At 43.8% G+C, this 19,519-nt stretch overlaps 1 protein-coding gene across 1 annotated transcript in view; it reads right to left on the reverse strand.

Annotated features, from left to right (window-relative positions):
- The window catches only part of NAP1L1 (nucleosome assembly protein 1 like 1), a 1,039,563-nt gene that overhangs the window by 966,369 nt on the left and 53,675 nt on the right, over nt 1-19,519 (reverse strand). The window lies entirely within an intron of this gene.

Below are 19,519 nucleotides of genomic sequence, written 5' to 3' on the forward strand. Positions count from 1 at the left end.
CCGAATACCAGAGTCTTGGGATTTCTCTCTCAGATGCTGTCGCTTCTTCCATGTCAGGTAGTCAGGGGTATAAATCAGGCAGCAGATACCATTACATTAGTTTCTTGCCCCAGATGTCCGTAGCCCCCCAAATAGGAAGCTAGTATACGGTATGGACCACCATAAGTAAAAGTAAATACCCACCATAAAAAGATGGCCATACAGAGGATAGGTAGAAAGGACAGAAACAGGGGACTGGAGGGAGGGAAACCAGGACTGCAACAGTGAATGCACTCGAACATCCACATTTACGTTGTTAAGTGTACACAACTGTACTATGTTCTTAGTGTCACTGTTGCAGTCACACTTGGGTTGATTCCCAAAATGGAGGAAGGGTGGAGGCATTCAAGAGGAGTTAGGTTAGAGCTGTAGGGGCTGCCTTGTAGGCCTTGTCTACCAAAAATCCAGCTCTGGATTTAGAAAAAAAAAAAAAAAAACAGTCTAGTGGTAATGCTTGGTGGTGTGCGCAGAACTCGAGGTTGCAGATTCCAAAATGTCCCTGGTAGAGACTCACCTGAGAAATGCTGTAGAGGAAGTAGCCATAGTGGGGTGTGTTCTGATCCCCTGTGGGGTAGGTTTTCCATAGTGCTTGTAGCAGAAATTGATGCAGTGTGCTATCATTTGGAAATGGGTTTGCTTTGAAATGGCCTTGCCCTCTGCCCCTGTAGCAAAGCTAGCAGTTGGTCAGATTTTCTGAAAGGTTTAGTCCTGGCAAGGTAGAACCTGAGCCGTGAGCACATCCAGGGAGTGCAGGATCTTCTCCCCTTTATTTTGAGGATTAGGGAAGGTTGGAAAATGGATGCCTTGGTTTAGAGCCACACTAGAAACCACCTTAGGCATAAAGGACTGGTTAAGTCCTGCGGGAAACCCTGTCAGCATGGAAAATAATGAAGGGTTCCACAGCCATTGGTGCCTGTAACTCACTTCTAGCGGAGGTTATGGCTAAAAAGCAAGGCTGTTTTCCAAGAAAGGAATTTTAACTCTGCTGAAGCTGCAGGTTCAAAAAGGGGGCAGTGTGAGCTCTTCCAGTACAAAGTTAAGGTCCCAGGCAGGGATGGGTGCTCTCCTAGGGGGCCTTACGTTGTTAGTCCCTCTCAAACTGATGAGGGTGAGAATAGAGGTGGCTCAGTATTATGAGCCAAGATGGCAGAGGCATTAATCTTAATGAAGGATAGGCCTCTGGATTAGCTCTGCTAGGTAATCAAGGATTTGAGGCAAGGAGGGCAAGCTGTCCTTTCCTTGAGAAAGGACTCTAAGAGTCATCTTTTCCCCTTTTCAGCATAGGATTTTAGTACTAGGCCTTCTGGCCTCAAGAATGACATCCAGCATCTACTTGCTGAGGGTTGCTGGTGGAGTAATTCAGGGGATAAGCCAGGCTGAAAGGTTTAGGGTTTGCAGCTGTGGATGCAAAATCTGTCCCTCCTGCTGAGGCAGCAGGGAAGGAGTATGATGAAGGTGCCAGGATGGCACTGTTAGACTGCATAAGAGTGGGTACCAGTGCTGGTGTGGCCAATCAGGGGCAACAAGAATTGCCCTTTGGCAGTCCCCTGATCATGAGTAGTACCTTTGAGAGGAGGGGCAGAGGGGAAGGCATACATTGAGAGGTTTTTCCATTTGAAGGAAAAGGCATCCACCTTACAGACCCTGCTGTGGGGGTTCCTGGTGCAAAATTTGCTCAACTGGTGGTTCTCAGGGGAGGCCAGAGGTCCACCTCCAGTGTCCCCACCTCTGGATTAGGTTGAAGGTATTTGGCTCCAATTTCCACTCGTGGGTCCAGGAGATTTCTGCTCAAGTAGTCTGCCAGTGAATTCCGTTTGCCTGGCAGGAACGGAGCTTGCAGATGCACTTGGTTGCTTAAAGCTGTGTTCCACAGGGCCATGGCTAACCAGCAAAGTTGGTAAGAAGGTTCCCCCCTGTTAATGTACCACAAAACTGTGGCGTTTGTTTTTATCAGCAGCTGTCCTGGAAGGATTAGGTATTTGAAAGCAGTCAGAGCATACTGTACAGCTAACATCTCTGATTGATGTGCAGGAGAATTTGTCCTGGGGTCCACTTTCCCCAAATGCATTTGCCTGCCATGTGAGCCACCCATGCATAGTCAGAGGTGCCTGTAGTCAGGGTTTGGGCGGCGAGGGGTTGAGTGAAAGGCAGTCCCTTGTTGTGGTTGCATGCTTCTACCCACCAAAGGAACTCCGCCCTTAGACAAGGAATGACCGTTCCCCAGGTCCTGAGAATGTTGGCACCAAAGATTAAGTACCACTGAAGTTTCCTCATATGCAGTCTTGCATATGGAATTAGCAGAATGCATGAGGCCATGAACCCAAGGGCTTGCAGTATTTTCCTTGCAGCTAGCTGGGTTTTGGTGGCCATGCGTTTGAAGTAGTTCAAATAGATCTGTTTTTCTGGAGAGAAAGGGCATCTGGGAAGTTGTGTTCAAGCTTGCTCCCAGGAATACAATTTGACTGGGCACCAGTTGCCATTTCTTTTCATCGACTCTGTACCCCAATGAAGATGTATTTTTACAAATGCCAGGTGCTGTAGTAATTGCTGACTGCCTGAATCAGGCAATCGCCAAGTATGGTTTAATTTGTTCCATATGTTGCTGGTACTTCAACATATGAAACTGGCAATTCAATGCCCTGATGGCAAGAATTGCAGACTTATACAACTTCTTACCCAATCTGTCTAAAGCTCTGGAATCCCTGTCTGAAAAAGTAGGTTTTTTGGCTGTAGTAGCCTCAATACCTTTAGGCCCCTAGGAAATTGTCTCTGGATCCACAGTAGGATTCTTTAAAAGAAATTTGAGAATCTGGAACTCTGTAGTACCAGTCAGGTTTTCTAGGGGCCAGTGGTAGTCTCTGGAGTAAGACTGGATTCCACAAAGACATCAACATCCACGACAGGGGATATAGCTGGAGACCTGTGGTGAGGCAACTAAAAATTCGGAGTCTTTTTGGACACAGGATAATCCTAGCATTCCCAGCAGAAATGCTCTCAAAGAATGCAAGGTTTCACCAAAAGAAAAATCCTCTGGAGGGGAGGCAGAGGGAATTGATTCCTCTGCATTTAAATCTTCAAAGTTAGATAAGGGTATGCCCTGTTAATCAGAAGTGTCAGTTATCGGACTCTTGGTCTGTAGAATCAGAAACTCAGTTCTTGGTCTCTTAGCAGGGGAAGGCCGGCTTCCCATAGTTAGGGTGATAAGGCCTTCAGCCATTCTAAGCATTTGTTTTTGGGGATGGGAGCTTGAGCATGTGTACTCTGGGCCTGAGAAACTGTAGTTATTAGCTAAAAAAAAGTCTGTTTAATATGAATATCAGTAGGTTGCAATACAGCCTCAGAAACCAGTGCCTGCACAGTGGCTCCAGACCCATCCAAGGTAAGAGACATCCGCAGGTTCAGTCGAAGCACCTCACAGCATACCAGACTCCGAATGTGTCTCAGCAGAGGCCTGCAAATCTGTAGAAGCAGCCATCAGGGGCTGCAAAGGCACCGGAGTACCAGCAGACTGGAGACTAGAAGCATCAGATGGCTTACCGAAGCCATTCTGGAATATGAACAAGAGAGAAGTTAGTGACAAATAGCCCAACAAATGGTTGGGGTATTAAATAAGGCACAAAACAGTGAGGAATGCCGTGGTCTGCACCTAAAACAGGGGACACAGTAAGAATAAAAATTCAAGGTATTAGCTTTCCACAGGCAAGACGGTTCTTACTTTACCCATCAGTTAGAGCAAGAAGAATCCCCAACAGGGTACTTAGCTTTAGAAGACTTCAGGTTTGAAACTAAACAAATTTCAGGTAGCTGCCAACCAGCACTTGCTAACTGCTTCGGGCTCCTTCTCTGCAAGAAAGACTGATGTAACAGCATCAGCTGCCTGTCTTATACCCCTGACGACCTGACATCATGGAAGAAGCAACAGCATCAGACAGAAATCCCAAGACTCTGGTATTCAGGCCAACTGAGGGCTACCTGCAGGCAGATAACCCAAGTGTGATGACTGCAACAGTGAAACTATCATTGTTGTGTTCTAAACTGTTGTAAGTTAGAAATTGCAGCTAACTATAGTTTGATGGTGGATGGAGAAGGCCAAACATTGAACAGAGATGCTAAGAAATGTAAAACATGCTAAACTGAAGGAGAGAAAGGATCAATTTGCTTTTTATGGGCCCAAAATTACATGTCTTCCACTTAAATATTGCTTTCTAGTAGGTTTGAGTGCCGACAAAAGGATATGACATACTGGAGAATAGGACACCTAGCAATTAATGAAATGAGGAATCACGCAGTCAGTTTGCGATTCAAAAATGTTTGGGTGAGCAAGACTGGGACAGAAGACATGGCACTGGGTCCAGAATCCCAGGTCGATTAATCAAGCAAGGCCAAAGAAAGGGGAACCAAATCTGTAGAGGCCAAAAGGGAGCAAATAAAGACTACTGTACTTTAACCCCAGTGCTTTCTGTAAAACTTTGGGAATTCGAGGTATTGTGGGAAAGGCACAGTAGGTCGGGAGTGGCGAAATGGGTTTAATCATTGAGGAGAGCATCTCTGGAGGACCTTCTGGAGGGGGGGGGGTCAGGGCAAAGTAATTGCTGCACTTTAGGGGAGAGGAAAACCTGTTGCAGTATTGACCAATGACAATATCATTTTTGCCACTTCTAGATTGAGACCACTTGTGAAGCTGAAGGATGCATCTGCTCAGCTTGTCTGCAATCACACGACCTCTCAACACCCAGGAATGTGTACTATCAGAAAGTGGTTGGACAAGTTTGCCCACTGCCACACTGAAGGCAGTGACAAAAGGAATAAGACTTGGTTCCTCCCCGCTTGATGCAACCACTGACATTGTCAGTTGGAATTGCAATAGTCCTCCGATGAAAAGCTGTCTGAAAGGCCTGCAAAGAGAAAAGCACCAATCATCTCTAGGACACTAATGTGCAAGTTGGTCTCTGAGGACAAGTGCCTTGGACAGTCTTGCCCAGATAATGCCCCCCACCCCATCTGGGAAGCATCCGTTCTCACTATGGTCATGGGCTCCAGAAAAACAAAGGGACAACAGTAAAGAATTTGCTCAGAATGTATCCAAAGATATGTTCTGCAATGGTTTGTGATGAAGACTGATAGTGGTTGGCGAAGGAGACCATTGGGAAGTTAATAGCATTGCAGAATTCTCGCATGCAACCTGACTAATGGCACTACAGTTGCAAGCTCTAGGATCCAGGAGAGCTTCTAAGACTAACCTTTCTGTAAATTAACTTTTGAACCTGAACCACAATTCTTGGATGATGTTCTGGGGTAAGATGCCATCACCAAGTATTCAGTACTGCCTATGGAATTCTAAATTGGGTCAAGTTAAATGTGACTTTTCTAGATTGCCTGTATTCCCTAGATGGGCACGGGTGTCAAGAGTGGTCTCTGGTTACTATTAATGCTTGGTGAAAGCAGTTATGGAAACTTGGAATCCTTGCAGTCTCAAGTGAGCTACTACTCCCATGCATTTGAACACCCTGGGGGGGCAGCTGTGGCAAGTCCAAAGGGCAGTACTCTCTGAATGGTAATTACTGGCTTCCAACCAGAAGCAGAGGCTCCTTCTGCAGAGTTTGTCCATATGGTAATATGCAACCTGAAAGCCTATTGAGCACATCCAGTCTTTCTTCAGAGAGGGGAGAAGAGACTGTACAGTGACCATCCAGAAAGTACAGCTGTGTACACTTGTCATAAATGTAGATGTTAAGAGTGTATGCACTGTTGCAGTCATTACATTTGGGTAATCTGCTGGCAGGTTGCCCTCGGTCAGAATTCCAAAGTCTTGGGTCCTGTGTCAGTTGGTCTCCTCTAGGACTGGGGGATGGCGGGTAACCTGGACTGCAACAGTGAATACACCAACGTCTACATTTATGTTAAGTGTACACAACTGTACTATGTTGTTTCACTGTTGGTCATTACATTTGGGTAGAATCTCAAAGCTAGGGTTGGGAGGCTGGAGCTAAACAGCATTAAGTGCAGCTATAAGGCCCTGCAGAACTGCAGTGGCAAAGCCTGCCCTGGATTTGAGGAGAGGCAAATGATGCTTTGCAAAGGTGTGAACAGAACTCCAAGTAGCAGCCTCTAGAATGTCTTTGGTTGGTACTCCTGAGAAAAGCTGCTGAAGTAGCTGCAGCTTTGGTGGAATGAGACCTAATGCCCTTTGGGCACAGATTTACCATGGTGTAAGTAGCAGAAATGGATGCAGTGGCTTATCCATTTTGAAATTGGATGCTTTGAAATAGCCTTTCCTTCTGATCCTGCAGCATGTCACTAGTAATTGCTCAGTTTCTTAGAGCAATAGTACTGCTCAAGTAGAATCTTAGCAGTCTGTGTATGTCCAAGGAATGCAAAACTCCCCCTTGTTCTGCGGATTTGGGTAAAAGGTTGGCAGATGAATCGTTTCGGTTAAGAGCCACACTGGAAACCACCTTGGCCATAAATGTAAGATTTGTCCTCAGACACCTTGTCTGGGTAAAATATGACAAAAGGCTCTACAGCCATGAGGGCATGTAGCTCTGAAACTCTTCTTGAACTGCTCGTAGCAGAGCAGTTTTCCATAAGAACTTTATATCAGCAGTAGCAACTGGTTCAAATGGAGGCAGGGTGAGCTTTTCCAATACATAATTGAGGTCCCATGCAGGTAATTGTGTTCTAGGAGGCCTTAAATTTTTGGCTCTAAGATACTGCTTTAGTAAAGGATGAGAAAAGATTGGTGGCTCTGTACTGCAATGAGACGAAATGGCAGAGGCATGGATTTTAATTGATGAGAAAGACGGGCCTTTGTCAAGCATCTGTCAAGTATTGTAATATCTGCATCAGTTCCTTGTGCTAGATTCCAAGCACAGAATCTTCCATTTATCAGCATAAGATTTTCTAGTAGGCCTTCTGGCTTCCAAAAGGACATCCACAGTTTTACTGTTTGTATAACTACATGATCAACCATGCCACCAGGTTGTCTTGAGTTGATGGTGCAGGATCAGATTGTTTTGCTGGGACAGTAGTGGACGTCTTGAGGTAAGGTCCAAGCTGGGTATTGAGACAAGTTCCTTAGGACTGGGTACCAATATTGGCAGGGCCAGTCCGGGGCAATTAGTATCTTTGGTTTCTCTTGTCTGACTTTTAAGAGGACCTTGAGAAGAACAGGCAGAGGAAAGGCAAACTGATGGGTTTTTCCAACTGAAGGATAGGGCGTCCACTTTCCATGCTCGTCTGTGGCAAGTCCTTGTGCAGAATCCTTTTCAATTGATAATTTTGAAGAGGCGCAAAAAGATCTGTCTGGGCTCCCCCATTTCTCTGTTATCATGCTGAAGACTTGTGGATTTAGTTTCCACTCGTGAGGGTCCATAAGGTTTCTGCTTAAATAGTTTGCCAGAGTGGTTTGTTTTCCTGGCAGGAATTGAGCTTGATGTACTTGGTAGGACAAAGCTGTCCCACAATGCCATGGCTAATCTGCAAAGGGGGGTATGAGTGTGCCCCCCCTTGCTTGTTTATATACCACATGACAGTGGTGTTGTCCATCAGTAGTTGCCCTGGATGAAGTAAGTCCTTGAAGGAGGGCATTTTGAACAGCTAGCATCTCTTTCTGGTTATGTCGATGCATTTGTTTTGGGGTCCATATGCCCTGAATGCATCTTCCTGCCATGTGGGGCCCCCAGGCATAATCTGATGAATCTTTAGGTTTGGCTGGCAGGGGGTAGAGCAAAGGCCAGTCCCATGTTTTGGTGACTGGTCTTCGCCCACCATAGAAACTCCTGCTGTAAGCAGGGTATGAGAGGAATCAGGTTTCCAGACTGAGAATGTTGACTCCATAAACTTTAGGTACCATTGAAGTTTCCTCATATGCAGTCTTGCATATGGAACTAGTAGGATGCAGAATGCCATGAAGCCCAAAACCTGTAGAATTTGTCTTGCAGATAACTGGGTTTTTGTTGCCATAAGTTTGAAGTAGTCAGTTGCCTTTGCTTGTCTGGCATGAGGTAAGCCATCTGGGCAGTTGTATTCAAGCTTGCACCCAGGAATGTTATCTTTTGAGAGGGTACCAGTTGTGATTTTTTGTTTGTGTACCCTAGGCATGTTAAAGCCTTTTCACAAAGGCCAGGTGTCGAAGAACATCCTTGCTCTCTGCTTGAATGAGACAGTCGTCCAAGGATATATTTGTATACCTTTTGTCTGCAAAATGCAATTACTGGTGCCAGGCACTTTGTGAAGGCTCTGGGTGCAGTAGATAAGCCAAAGGGCAGGGCAGAGAATTGGTAATGCATTAAGCCAGCCTTGAATCTGAGGTATCTTCGGCACGATTGTCTTATTGGGACATTCAGATATGCCACTTAGGTCTAATGCCACCAGCCAAGCATTCTTTCCCAGCATGGGCAGAAGCTGCTGCAAAGTCAGCAATTTGAATTTTAGAAAGTCCAGGTGTGTTCAAAATTGATAAATCCAGTATTTGCCACCAGGCCTTGACTGTTCTTGCTACCCAGAAAGGAAGAGTAAAAACCTTGTCCTTTCCTTTCTGGTACTGGCTGAATGGCCCCCATATCCATGAGGGACGTAACCAGTTTGTGCCTCTGCCCATTGATTTTTGGGCAGATCTGGCCAACTGTTTGCCATTGGCAGTGTGTGGAAATGGAATCTATCCCTGTCATACTATGTTTAGTACCCACTTGTCCTGGGTTATCAACTGCCAATTTTGAGAACAAAGTGCTAATTCCCCCCCCCCCCCCCAAGGGTGCTGCCAAAAGACAAGTGCTTGGTGCAGGCAGAGGGAAGTCATTGGGACTTTTCTGTAGGTTTGCGCTTTCTCTCCTCCACATTTGGAGGTAGAAGCGCCCCACTGCTTTGACCTGTATGAATCTTGTGCCTGGTACCTGGAACCCTTGGGGCGTCTATTTGCCCCTTTGAGCTCCGACACAGGAAAAGACCAATTCTTTGTAGGCCAGTGTCTACTGAATCTTGGTGGCTGCACTTGTAAGAAGTCTAACAGTTTGCATAGACTTAGCTTTGTCTTCCATTTTCTTTAAAACCTCTTTTGCCTTAATACCAGAGTATCATGCTGTAAAGGTGCATCTAGCAATTTAGCTTTAACATGATCAGGCAAATTTTGTTCCTTTAGCCAGGCATGCCTCCTAATCACAGATCCAGTAACTGCAGCCCTGCAGGGGGCCTCTAAGGAGTCAAAACCACATAGCAAAGTATGCTTTCCAACCTGTTCAGCTGCATGCAATAATTCCTGCAATTCTTTATTTTCTGCACATTCAGAAATAATTCTGTTTCAGTAATCCCATAACATGTTGATACTTAAGCATATGAAATTGACAGTTTAAGGCTCAGATTGCCAAGGTTGCAGATGTACAACCTTTTTTCCCCCCATCTGTCCAGTGCCCTTGAATCTGTCAGAGGGGGTAAGATTTTTGGCTGTTGAGGCCTTAACTCCCTTTGGACCCTGTGAAATAGTTTCAGCCCTGTGAAAGTTTCAGGATCAGCAGCAGGGTTTCTAAATAAAAATTTATGCGAGTCAGGGACCCTGTAATATCGGTCAGGCTTACTGGGAGCCGGAGGCAAGGAGTCAGGGGTCAAGCTAGACTCCGAAAACACATTTTCCACAATGACTAAAACAGGGGGAATGGCTAAAGGTCTGTGCTGAGGGAGGAGGAAATCCCTGAGCCTGAGCCTATTGATTGAGAAGTCTCAACTCTCCCAGTGAAAATGCTCCCTCAAAGCATGCAATGTTCCCCCAAAGCTGGCCCCCCTGAAGAGGGAAAGGAGCATGGAACAGAGACTGCCACAGAACCAGGGTCACTCCCCACTCGTAACCAACCAACCCTAGAGACAGACGCTAAAGCCAAACTCTAACCAAAGCTCCAAGGAGCAGGGACAGCTCTACAAAACCTGTAGCAGAGACCAGTCTCCCAGAAACGACAGGGTAGCTATGGCTCCAGGAAGTCTCCAGTTCAGAAACAACCCAAGTGTTCAGGGTAACTACAGGCTCAAAAGTAAACTCTGGAGATGGTACAGTCAGTGCCAAGAGGTCCAGAACAGAAGGCTCCAAGACCTCCGATGATAGAGTAGCTAATTGTGTAAAGGAAGTCTGTACCAATACCCAAAGGGATCAGTACAGAAGAGGGGCCCAATTCACTAGCCTCTCCATGTTTAGTTTTGAAAGACTTTTGGTGGAGTGGACAAAGACACTGATGGGCAATTAGGCCTCTGCAAGAATACTTCTGGAAACTCCCTAGCAAAGGGATCAATTGAGGGAGTGTATACAGTTCTACACAAAGTGGTATTAGCAGGTGAAGCAGAGTAGTCAGAGGCCTTTGAAATCAAAGGGCTTGAAATTGCAAATGGCTGCTGGAATGCACATCAGCACCAGAGGCCTCTGGTTCCATGGGAATCTCCAGAACAGAGGTCTTCAAATTTTTTGCTTTTGGAACCAGAGGCCAGAAAGACTGGTCCATTCTATAGACAGAGGAAGGAGAAGAAATATCTGTCTTGGCTTCATCTCCAGCAGTATGGCTTCACCAAGAGCTGAAAGTACTTTAAAATAAGCTTATGCCTTTTCCACTAAAGCCAGGTGGATAAATGTTACAATCTTCCTGTAAGTGGTGAGGGCCAAGACCACACATGAAAGTCTGACTAGGGAATTTTATGCCAACACTTCTAGCATTTTTTGAATCCAAAGGCCCTTACCCTCAGCCATGTCAAAGCAGGGGAAAAACAGCTAGAAAAAAATTGCCAACAAAATATCACTATACAAAGAAAGGAAAATGTGTGGCGGGGGGGGGGGGGGGACTATCAAAAACCGTGGGAAATATACAAGTGTGTAAAGGGGAATGCAACAATAATGCTCATATACAGCAAGTGTAACAAAGATGAAGTGAAGACAAACTAGACAAATTTACCTAAACCCACTAGTGCTACAGTGTAGTGGCTAGACATAAGTTTTTGGAAACTGGCAAAAAAAGACCAGAAGTAATAAAGACCAGAGGTAATAGAGGGATTCTGGGTAGAAGTAAAGCTCAGTTTTTGGCTGGCATGAACTGTGGTAACATGCACAAACCCACACAAGTATGGATTTGTGCTGGGCCAAAAATCAAATAAACTTGAGTCAGCTCTCCATATTTAATTATGGAACATGCAATAATGCAATTCAATATGTCCTTATAAATTAAGGGACATAACCAGAACAAAACGCTCAAGGGAATTACAAAAAACATACCTGTTTCAGCATAAAGCCTTCATCAGTGCAACAGCTACATTCATCCAAATCATATTAAGTACATCCTCCTTTGCTATTTGTTACAAATGCTCAAGACCTGGTGCAAACTGCACCCAATTTGATAATTCACATTTGTTTTTATATGAAGACAAGGAATGCCACCCAACCTTGTTATTCTGATTAAAACACATTCAATGTTGTCTTTCGGCTTTTCCCGGTTAGGGGTCACAACAGCAGAACTCCAGTCCGCTAATGATTGGCAGTTTTATGGTGTCAAGTTGCCAGCCCAACACCCAACCTTCAACGAAGGCACGCCCATTCAACACAGGTCTTTCGAAAGCCCACTCTACCGCGGGGAGGACATGGACATGCAGACTCTACAGAGGGCACTCCCAAGCAGAGAATCAAATGGGAGAACCTCTTGCTGTGAGGCAACAACGCTACCGCTGCACCACTGTGGAAGTAAAACATTCAATCAATAATAAATGTAAATTTTGCTGAGGCATGCTTTTTGGTACATTTACACAATGCACTAGTGGCTTTGGCACATCTGATACCAAGTGTTCGGATATCTTAAAATTTGAATGGACAGGATGTTTGTCCTACATAAAATGCAGAAGTGCAAGTGGCCAGATATTACCCAGTCAGTACTATTTACAAATACCAAGATGTCAAAAACATGTGATGTATTTTGGGATGTAAAATGCTTGCCTTTTCTAATGTACTTACAAAAACTACAGCGTCCAAGGAGAGCACCCTGTTACTAATTGACCATCCAAACTCATCTGATTCATACCCCTGTCCTTATCCACTTTATACAAATGGTTGAACCTGCCATCTTAAACTTTCCTATAAGAGGAAAAAGATTTTGGGGGCATTTCCCTTAACCTGTCATCCCTATGCATAATATTCAAGGTTTTTGAACCAAATGTATAAAAGAATGCATTACCAAAATTAGTAAACCCAAATGGCTGTTTAACCTTACCCCTAACCTGATATTGTAATAAGTTGATGTCCGAACCTTATTTATGGATACAAGGGCATTTTGAACCACACTGTGGATATCCCCTACAAAACCTATGAATGAGGTCTTGTTCCTGTTCTTGCAATTCATTTGAACAAGTCCTATAAAGCCTAAAAAACTGACTTTGGAATATTATGGATATGTTATTATTAGTAGCATGCAACAGTGTTGAATTACTGATATTTTCTAAAAATGGAGCTTTGTAGAGTCCCATCACACACTACTGCAATTTGTACATCCAAAAAGTAATACAAGTTGGATGGAAATTCAACATAAAGGGAATGCCCCACTTGCTTTCAAATAATCCATGAATTCTTGTAAATAGAAGCCAACCTCCAGACCAGCTAGCAGTCATCTAAATATTTCCACCAAATATCCATAGAAACCATGAACATATGGGAAGAATCATGCATAATCTGTTCAATACAACCCATAAAAAGATCAGCATAGATTGGTGCAAATGAAGCCCCCATGGCTGTGCCCTTTAGCTGTAAATACCACTGATCACCAAAACATTTTTAGTCAATACGTGCACAGTTAGCAAAAACTGCTAGAATCCTGGGCTATACTACAAGCCTGATTCAACCAAAATTCCAGTACCAGAAGTCCTGCCCAATGGGGAAGGTTGCTATACAGGACAGACAAGGGTACATAACCACCCTTGTTCAATCCGCCTTTCCTCCACAATGAAATTATGTTTCATCCTAAATCTGAGAACGTACATATGACCAAATATCTTAAACCACTATTGGTATAAGCAGAGAGGTTCAGTTCATGACCGCTTAGCTGAAAAAAAAAAAAAAGTCTGCCAGGGGGTTTCTCCAAATTCTTATGGATTTTGGGCAAGTGTGCCGGGTTCGATCTGGAACAGTCAGATACAGTCACCTTGGAAATGCCTTCCTCATATGCTGTTAATATCAATGGTCTTTCATAAGTATAGGGTCTAAACACAATTGATAATATTCTGAAAGTTGACTACCAACCTCACTATTTTAAATCTCCCACTCCCAAATACAGCAGATAAAGGGGGAGCAGTGGTTAATCATTTGTTCTTAATCTATGCAACACTTGCATCTGTAGTAATGACAAGTTACCCAATTCTGTTTTCTATTAGAATGGTACACAATGTAAATCTTTCAAAAGTTGATACTGAAAGTGACATTTTTAATCGGGGGCATAAGAAGATGGTCCAAATTCAAACTCATTTCCCATATCCTCAGAGGATTGTTGGTTAAAAAATAATCCAAGATTTAGTGTTCTACAAAAAGAAATGACATCTTGTGCAAATATATTTTCAGGTACAAAAATAACTGTATAAACCCCAACCCTTTATGCAGTTCAATTTCAACATTGGACAGTTGTACAGAATTCCTTCCGTACATTCTGATCTACATTTCAGTACCATCATTTGCCTCAACAAAATTTACATTGATAGAATTTTAACCAGAAGGTTGGATGGCATTCGAGCTATAAAGAACAAATGTGGATTATCAAATTGGGTGCTTTGTTTGCACCAGGTCTTAATGAGCATTTGTAATAGCAAAGGGTGATTAAAAGTGATAGTGAAAGTAGCTATGAAGGCTTTATGCCAAAATTAGTATTCTACATCTTCACCTTTGGGTGTTTTATTCTGGTTATGTCCCTTAATTTAGGGCATACTGAACTACATTACAGAACAAAATAAATATGGAGAGCTGACTCTGTGTAGGCTTGTGCGTTATTACTCAACTTATTAAATCACTATTTTCCAGTAGGAGGCTTTCTTGCCTGCATTAGTACCAGATACACATCCTCAGTAAACGGGTGCCTCAAAGGAATTAAGACCCTATTGTTCAATTGCTAAGGTTTGGGGTGCAGACACCCATAATCGTATTCTGTGAAGCCAGTTATCAAATCTTTGAAGAACCCCTGAACTAGTTTCCATGTGTGAGAGTCTGCCCTTTACCACAAGTTTTGCTCAATGTAGAATGAATGGGACTGTGCCATGAAGCTACACAGCCATACCAAGCTAACATGGCTAATCCCCAAAGGGGTACAACCTCATTCCCCTTTTGCTTGACAAGCCACAAGTGTGGCAAGTCAAAACATGGAGGTAAAGGGGACCAAAGATGATTAAGAGTTACAATGATCATGGCAAGCATCTTATGAGCTTGTGTACGTCCTTGTGTCCCACATATTTTTGCACTGCCTCTCCAAGCAAAGTTCAGTGTCTCTGCTGACTGCTTTGCAGTAGGGAGGGTAAAGGAGACCTGGATTTAGACAAATCTGCAGTCTACAAGCAATTTCTAACGGACCCCAGCAATGGGACTTGACACGAGGATGCTAGTACTGGGACCAAATATTTCAGACAACTCATTTGGAGTCTTGCCAAGGGGTATCATGAAATTCAGATGCCATGAGACCCAAAATCCTGACATTCCCTCAGTGACCAGAGTGGAAAACTCCAGTCACCATTTTTTTTTCCCCAGTAAAAAGCTTGGAGCAAATGTAGCTCATGTCAGGAATAGTCCAGCATGGAGTCAAAACAAATGATTTGACATCCCACCTTGTGCAAGAGCTCTCGCCCAAGTGAGAGATTCCCTACATTTTTAACACATTTAAATACAGAAAATGTGGACACCCTGTAGCCTGCAATAAAGTAATTACTAGAGCTAGGCACTTCTGAACACTCTTGGTGCAGTGGATAGTCAAGTACAAGAGAACGGATGTAATGAACTAGACAGAATCTTACAGTCTGGATGAATATGGATGCGAAACATCTAAACCTAGCATTACCGGGAAACTATCTTCTAAATCAACTGTTATTAGGAAACAAACAAGGAAGAGGTGGTAATAGGGCTGTGAAGTGACAGCATTCTGAACATTATAACAAAGACCCAGAACTGGTCTACAAGCATCTTCAGCACAACTCCACTTTTGACGAACTCCAAACCTTGGGGGAAAAAAATGGTTCTATCACTCCCTGCAACATGTGAAGGCAATGGGAATTGAGTCTACAAACTACACCCTGGAAGAGAGGCATTTCCTCACACTGCCATCTGTAAACTGGGTGGATGACCTTCATAACCGATTTGTCACGAAACAGTTGCCAAAGGGAAAGTGGGGATTCAGACAAGGGACTGCCAGGGTAGGCGTGGGGAAACAAGGTCCCTTAAATAGGGAAACAGGACTTGCCCCCATTTTTTGGGGGTCCTAAATTCCTTTCTGGAACCCACCTGCCATTTTCCCCCTTAACAAGCGCTTGAAACTAGAGTTATAGAATCCCTTAAAATATTTGCAAGGCAGAAAAAAAACACGCATGATATTCCCACACCAGCTTACCCTTTTCACCATACTCAGATTACCTGTGCAGCACAGCAACCAAACACAAAGTCTATCCAAAGGAGGATTTAAACATACAAGTCTGACCATTCAAAATTCTGAAAATCAAAGTTGCAGAAGCATACATACCCCCCCCAATGCGTAACCATATAATTCCAGTCTTACACTGACAAGTTCTTAAATGTTTAGTGGCAGTAAGATTAAGTACAGCTACAGGCACTGGGTTGGGTTTTGGAAGAGTGTATAAAAACTTGAGCAACTTGGTCAGCCCCAAAAAGCAAGAAAACAACATTTTCAACTACTTTTAAAGCAGACAGGGAAAGAGTGCACTCCAGTTTTTAAAGTACGGGTAAAGTCTCTTGACAGTCCATTAAAATGTGGACTCCTACCTTAAAATTCCTCAACAGGAAAGTACAATAAAACTTGAATGTGGAAAGATCACCCCTCCTAAGTCAGCAATGGAGCAGCATAACCAGACATCCTCTAAACACACAAACGTACTCAGATTACAAGAAAGCACTGAACAGTTTGGGCACCAAGCCCATCTTTAGTCAGGTCAGCTCAAGCTGACAGTTTAGGCAGGTGGTGATCTGAAGCCTGGAAGAACATAACCCATACAGCGGAGGCCAACTAAAGCTTCTGCAGCCATCAATGACCAAGGCTTCTGCAGTGACAAATGAGCATATATGGTCTGCCTGCAAGGACAATGAAAGCATGACCACCATAATTAACCCACCTGCCCCGGTCAGTACATCTAAGCTGTTAAATATCTACGTTCACAGCTGAACTTTGAAAAATACCTTAATCTAACAAACCAGGAAAAACAGCAATCTTGCTTTCCATAATCAATTTGAGAGAACACAGCACATCTGGTAATAAAAGATCTGTACATCAGTTATGCACACAGCCAATGGAAACAAGCTACCAACAAAGTTTCAGCTCTGCAGTACAAGTTCACAAGCTTATGGGTGCGGTTGAACTTGCAGGTCTAACATGGCACTACAGTGCAACAAAGATCAACTGGAGCATGTTCAAACTAAAATCTGGTGCACAGAATAAGGGTGCAAACAATCCCATAAAGAAAGCCTGAACAAAAACCATGCCAGGATAGGACAGCATCGTCCAGTCGGAATGTTTAGCCTACAACTGACCAAGGGTGTGCAATGGGTTGTAATTTACTGCAATTCCACAGCAAATAGTATACCAATTGTTAATGTCTCCCAGTCCTTGGGGATGTGTTGCATCAGTTCACTGCCAGTTGCCAAGTCTGACCACTGTCTCCTTAAAAAAAATTAGTCTGCCCACTGCTCTGGAAAACTGTTCTAAGAGCCCTGGAAAAGTCACCCAAGCACTTGAGACTTCCCTGCATTATCTGAAAAAACAGTCAGCTTCAAACATTTCACAGAGAAGCCATAAATGGTCACATCAGTTCCTCTGCAAAGGCATCAAAAATGTAGCCAAGAATGACAGCGCATTGTTTGACGCTAAAGCCCTAGTAGCTCCTTAAGCAGCACTAAAGGCCATGTACCACTAAATTACTGATTTAAGACTGACCAAGCAACAGCTTCCTGGTAGTTTTTCATGCAAGCCTTAAGCAGTACTAACATCGGTCCTTTAAAATAATGCAAACAGGAAGCAGCACCAAGATGCCTCCTCAGTTTAAGTAATGCTCGTTACTATTCCAGGGCAAGAAGGGATGGTACTCTATTCCTTTTTCAGGGCCACAGCTGAAGCAGTGGTATCAGTCTTGGCATATCTAGATGGCCTTCAGTATCCAAATGTACCAAAACATTTTGCTCTCCAGGGAGACAGAGCACCACACCAGGATTATCCCATGTTATCACCTACAATAATCAAAACCACTGGAAAGTCAGACATGGCTTTTCTGCAGACACACTTAAGGTTAATTTCCTCCATCTGCAACACTCCCTGGACTTTGCATTTCCCCAAAGGAAGCCACCTTCATCCTCTGAAGGAATCAAGTCTTTCTAGACCTCTTAGAAAACAATCTTGTGCCCAAAGAGGACTGTTCCATGGCAAGCTTGGTTCTTTTGTGGGGTGCACAACCGCTACCAAAAAAAAAATTATGCCACTTGCTCCAAGGGTTTAAGATTATCCCAAAAATGGCTTATGACCAGACACTCCCATCACTGCACAAGGGCTGCATCAGACCCAATACCCACCCCACTGATGTCCCAACTTTAAGCATTAAGGGAGCTGATGTAGTCACAGGGTTAAATACTGGCACAACCAAGTGGTTGCCAATGAAGGGGCTAAACCAGGCTGGAAAGTCTGGCTCAGCCAATGGTGGACAGTCTGGCACAGGCAACAAAAATGATTGCTGGATGACTTTCTGCTAATAAAAATAGAGGAGAACCAGCCACCCCACTACTCTGGTCTGAAAAATAAGACCAAATATCCCAGGCACAATCATGACTCAGAAACTGATTGCCTAGCTCAGTAAGAAAAAAAGATGGGAGACAGCTGAACTAGAGGAACCAACCCACCTAGCTGGGATGCAAAAGGACAGAATGAGAAACTGAACTTGATAAATTTTACTACAGAGTTACTGGTCATTTTGAGAACTCTCCATGGCAGTAGTCAAACAGATTACAGCTTAATGTTTTGTTTTTAGTAACAAGTCTTCATAGTGGACTGTTTAGTTTGTCATGTGATTGGAAGACTGGGAAAACAAACCATTCTGAACAGGCTCTGAAACCCTACACAAGGGAAGCTGCAGAGAAGAAACTTCCAGCTCCAAGACTGGCTATAATTGGCTTTTACCTCCTAACTGGGGGATTACTTGAACCTAGAGGGACCAAAGCCACAAATAAATGGGGCAGAGGCAGTCATCTGCTATACTCTAAATCCAAATCAGGAAGCACCCCAATGATAAATAAAAATCCAAGTAGAAACCTGGAGGGCCTATTGGCAATTGCACAAAATGCATTAAGCAGCAGAAAACCTGGAGATTAAGGGAGACCAGAGACCCTAGATGTCATAAAAAAGCCTGGAAAGAATAGGCACCAAAGGTTAAGGTTGTCAGCTGCACTGCCTATGGTACAAGGTTAGATTCCCACAGCCCTAGTTTGCCTGTGTCACCTCTATTCACTACTGGGTGTCCACTGAGCCCACCTGGTTAAAAAGTAACCTGGGAAAGTTCATCCCCCCCAAGCTGTTTGCCATGCGAAATCCTTTTAGGATGAAAGCAGAAAAGCTCACGACACAATGTCAGTGGATAAAGTAGAGAAGTAACAGAACCACAACCCCTTCAAAGGGAAGAGCGTGTAAAAAAACTGCCACCAACCTACAGTGCTGCAGCAGGACATCTTTAAGCACATAATTATGTGCCACCAGCCTTTTGGTTTGGTTAACTATAGGGAAATGTTAAGGTACAGTCAAAGATGGATTTACATCATTTCTATTACAGGTGCTCCCACGTCATTAGCTTATGGCCATCACTCCACAAAGCCAGAGCTGCCCCCACCACCACTGGCTAAACACACAAACTCCCACACCCTCCCCAACCCTGCCACCTTACTCGAAACTTGCGTGCTCACATTCAACCAAGATGCAGCATGTTATACAGACAGCGCTTTGCACAACAAAATTCAAGCCACAACTTGTGCAATCTGGAGTCCACAGCTGCAAGAATGCAGTGATTATAGTTTAACTTATTACTTACTATCATTTTGCTACACTCTAGACCCTTCTCCATAAGGATTTTACTACCTACACAGGTAGGTATTCAAGTCACCTTACTTCCAGACACCTGTTTCTGGCACACATCTTAGAATATGTTCTCAGAATGTTCCAATGATCTACAGCTCCACAGTTAAGGTTCTCAAGCCTTTACATGTGTAGCGATGCCACCAAATACTTCCTTTGCATCTTGT

This window comes from Protopterus annectens, chromosome 11.part0, assembly GCF_019279795.1.
Source record: "Protopterus annectens isolate FY-2018-M chromosome 11.part0, PAN1.0, whole genome shotgun sequence".
Lineage (NCBI taxonomy): Eukaryota > Metazoa > Chordata > Ceratodontiformes > Protopteridae > Protopterus > Protopterus annectens.